This window comes from Lutra lutra, chromosome 4 (genome assembly GCF_902655055.1).
Source record: "Lutra lutra chromosome 4, mLutLut1.2, whole genome shotgun sequence".
NCBI lineage: Eukaryota > Metazoa > Chordata > Mammalia > Carnivora > Mustelidae > Lutra > Lutra lutra.
Genome location: NC_062281.1, coordinates 134,184,468 through 134,189,309, shown reverse-complemented (window position 1 = coordinate 134,189,309; position 4,842 = coordinate 134,184,468).

Sequence of the window (4,842 nt, the reverse complement as noted above, 5' to 3'; positions counted from 1 at the left end):
TATCTGTTTGTATTCTTTCCAGGAAGTTTTATTACTTCATGTAATAATGTATGCTTTATTTATATACTGTAATGGAAAAAAGTCATGTTCTGATTTTAAACTCCATAAAGTTACCTCCTAATTTTTCACTAGATGATATTATTAGACATGTCAAAAAATATAAAATCACGTAAGAAACAAAGTTTGCGAATTTAATATTTCTTTGTAATCTTAAACATCAAAAACTGACAAAATATTATACCAACTGCTGATTCTGACACCCAACTGGGCATCCTATGGTTCAGTCCTATTCTGACATTAACTCCAAATATTTAGCATCAGATTCCATGGGTTTAAGGGCTCAGTCCCACCAGCAACACTCACTTCGAACCAGTCACACATCCTGGGCCCCCAGGCTGTCCCAAAACAACAATCATAAGGATACTAGTTGGGCTTGAGAAAAACAAGACACTAGAGAATCCCTTAATGTAGAGATAAAAGAACTAAAAACTAGTCAGGCCAAAATAAAAAATTCCATAACTGAGATGCAAAACTGACTGGATACAATGATGAGAATGAATGAATCAGTGATGTAGAAGATAAAATTATGGAAAATAATGAGGCTGAAAAGAAGAGGGAAAGAAAGATTGGATCACAAATGTTGACTTGGGAAACTCAGTGACCCCTTAAAGCATAACAACATTCATATCATAGGAATCCCAGAACAGGAAGAGGAAAAAAGGGCAGATTTATTTGAGCAAATGATAGCTGAAAACCTCCCCGATCTGGGGAAGGAAACAGACATTGAAATCCAAGAAGCACAAGGAACGCCCATGAAGTTCAACCAAAACCAGCCATCCCTAAGACATAGTCAACTTCATAAAATACACAGATAAGAATCCTGAAAGCAAGGGAAAAGAAATCCCTAACCTGCAAGTGAAGATAGATCAGATTGGCAGCAGATTGATCCACAGAAACTTGGCAGACCAGAAGAGAATGGCAGGATATATTCAAAGTACTGACTGGGAAAAATATGCAATCAATAATACTTTACCCAGCAAGGCTGTCCTTCAGAATAGAGGGGGAGAGACAAAAAGTTTCCCAGACAAAAACTAAAGGAGTTCATGACCACTAAACCAACCCTGCAAGAAATATTAAAGGGGACTCCTTGAGTGTGGGGGGAAAAAAAAATACACCAAAAGCAAAAAAGACTAGAAAGCAACAGAGAACACCAACAGAAATACCACCTTTACAGGTAACACATGGCACTAAATTCATATCTATCAGTCATCACTCAATGTAAATGGACTAAATGCTCCAGTCAAAAGAAATAGGGTATCACAAAATTTAAAAAAAAAAAAATCTACATGTGGCCTAAAAGAGACTTGTTTTAGACATAAAGACACCTGTATATTAAAAAAAGAGAGAGAGCAGATAGAAAAAACTCTATCATGTAAATGGACATCAAAAGAAAGCCAGAGTAGCCATACTTAATTCAGACAAACTAGATTTTTAACCCAAAGACCTTAGCAAGAGATGAAGGACATTATATCATGATTAAGGGGTCAATACATCAAGAATATCTAACAATGGTAAATATCCCCCAACTTGGGAGTACTCAAATATATAAATAATAACAAATATAAAGAAACTCATTGATAATAATACAATAGTACCCCTACATGTTTTCTAAGCAAAAAAAAAAAAAAAAAAAAAAAAAAAAAAAAAAAAAGCAATGGCTTTGAATGACACACAAGACCAAATGGACCTAACAAATATATTCAGAACATTTCATCCTAAAGCAGCAGAATATACATTATTTTCAAGTCCAGTTGGCACATTCTCCAGAATAGATCACAAACTAGTCACAAATCAGCACTCAACCATTACAAAAAGATTGAGATCATTACCATGTGTATTTTCAGACTACAAACACTATGAAACTTGAAGTCAATGACAAAAATTTGGAAAGACCACAAACATGGCAATTAAAGACCATCCTACTAAAGAATGGATGGGTTAACCAGGAAATTAAAGATAAAATGAAAAAATACATGGAAACAAATGAAAATGAAAACATACCAGTCCAAAAAAACTTTGGGATGGAGCAAAGGCGATCCTAAGAGGGAAGTATATTGTGATACAAGCCTACCCAAGATGCAAGAAAAGTATCAAATATACAAGCTTACCTTACACGTAAAAGGAGCTAGAAAAGGAATAGCAAATAGAGCCTAAAACCAGCAGAAGAAGGGAAATAATAAAAATTAGAGTATGAGCAATATAGAAGCAAAAAAAAAAAAGGCAAAAACAGTAGAACAATGAATGAAACTAAGAGCTGGTTCTTTGAAAAAATTAATAAAACTGATAAAATATTAGGCTTATCAAAAAGAAAAGATCAAAAATGAATAGGAGAGTTAAATCAGAAAGAGGAGAGATCTCAACCAACACCACAGAAATACATTTACAAGAGTATGAAAAACTGTATGCCAACAAACTGAGCAATCTTGAGGAAATGGACTAATTTCTAGAAACATACGAACTACCAAAATTGAAGAAATAGAAAATTTGAACAGACCCATAACCAGCAACAATAACAAAACTGTAATCAAAAATCTCCCAACAATACATTATGTTTATAAAAAAAAATTTTTTTTAAATCTCCCAACAAGCAGAAGGCCAGGGCCAGCGGGCTTCCAAGGGGAATTTTATCAGAGCCTTTTCTTTAGTAGTTTTCACATTTAGTGTGCATCCCAATGCATGGCTCAAACTCACAACCCTGAGATGAAGACCTGAGCCAAAATCAAGAGTCAGACACCCAACTGAGTGAACCTCCTGGGTCTCCCTTTACCATACATTTAAAGAAGTTAATACGTATTCTCAAAGTGTCCCCAAAATAGAAATGGAAGGAAAACTTCCAAACCCATTCTAGAATGCCAGCATTACCTTGATTCCAAAACCAGACAGACCCCACTATAAAAGAGAATTACCAATATCCCTGATGAACATGGATGCAAAAATTCTCAACAAGATACTAGCAAATCAAATTCAACAGTATATCAAAAGAGTTATTCACTATGATCAAATGGGATTTATTCCTGGCTACAGGGGTGGTTCCATATTCACAAATCAATCAACATGATATACCACATTAATAAAGGAAAGAATAAGAACCATATGATCCTCTCAATAGATACAGAAAAAGCACTTGACAAAATAACCATCCTTTCTTAGTAAAAACCCTCAACCCAGTAGATATAGTTGGAACACACCTCAACATCATAAAGGCCATATATGAAAAACCCACAACTAATATCATTCTCAATGGACAAAAACAGAGCTTTTCCTCAATGGTCAGGAACAAGACATCGATGTCCACTATATTACTACTTAGCATAGTACTGGAAGTCTTACCCTCAACAATTAGACAACAAAAAGAAAAGGCATCCAAATCAGCAAGGAAGAAGTCAAACTTTCACCATTTGCAGACATGCTACTCTGTAGAAAACCTGAAAGACTACACACACACACACACACACACAAGCTAGAAATAATACATAAATTCGGCAAAGTCACAGGATATAAAATCAGCATACAGAAGAAATATGTTGCTTGTCTATACACCAGTAATTAAGCAGCAGAAAAAGAAACCAAGGAATCAATCCCATTTACAATTGCAACAAACCCCATAAGTTACCTAGGAATAAACCTAACCAAAATAATCTGTACTCTGAAAACTATAGAAAACATAAAAACTTGAAGAGGACACATACAAAAATGGAATAACAAACATTCCATCCTCACGAAGTGTAAGAACGATTATTGTTAAAATGTCTATACCACTCAAAGCAAACTATGCATTTAATGCAATCCCTATCAAAATACCACCAGCAATTTTCACACAGCTAGAACAAACAATCCTAAAATTTGCATGGAATCACCAAAAAACCCAAATAGCCAAAGTAATCCTAAAAAAGAAAAGCAAAGCTAGAGACATCACAATTCCAGACTTTAAGTTACATTACAAAGCTATAATTATTGAGTACCATCCTGATGGTACTGGTGGTACTGGCACAAAAACAGACATATAGGTCAATGGAACAGAGAAGAAAACCCAGAAGTGGACCTATAGCTATATGGTCAACTAATCATTAACAAAGCAGGAACAAAATCCAATGGAAAAGGACAATCTCTCCAACAAATGGCAAATGGTGTTGGGAAAACAGAAACATGCAGAAGAATGAAATTGAACCACTTTCTTAGACCATACACAAAAATAAATTTAAATTGGATGAAAGACCTAAATGTGAGACACAAAAACATAAAAATCCTAGAGGAGAACATAGGCAACAACGTCTTTGACCTCGGCTGTAGCAACTTCTACCTAGATACATCTCCGAAGGCCAGGGAAATGAAAGGAAGAATGAACTATTGGGACTTAATCAAAATTATAAACATCTGAACAGCAAAGGAAATAATCAACAAAACTAAAAGGAAGTCTATGATTGGGATTTGCCAATGACATGTCTGATAAAGTGTTAGTATCCAGAATCTATAAAGAATTTATCAAACTCAACACCCAAAAAACAATCCAATTAAGAAATGGGCAGAAGAGGGGCACCTGGGTGGCTCAGTGGGTTAAGCCTCTGCCTTCAGCTCAGGTCATGATCTCAGGGTCCTGGGATCGAGTTCTGCATTGGGCTCTCTGCTTGGCGGGGAGCCTGCTTCCTCCTCTCTCTCTGCCTGCCTCTCTGCCTACTTGTGATCTCGCTCTGTCAAATAAATAAATAAAATCTTTAAAAAAAAAAAAAGAAAGAAATGGGCAGAAGACATGATAGATATTTATCCAAAGAAGACATCCAGATG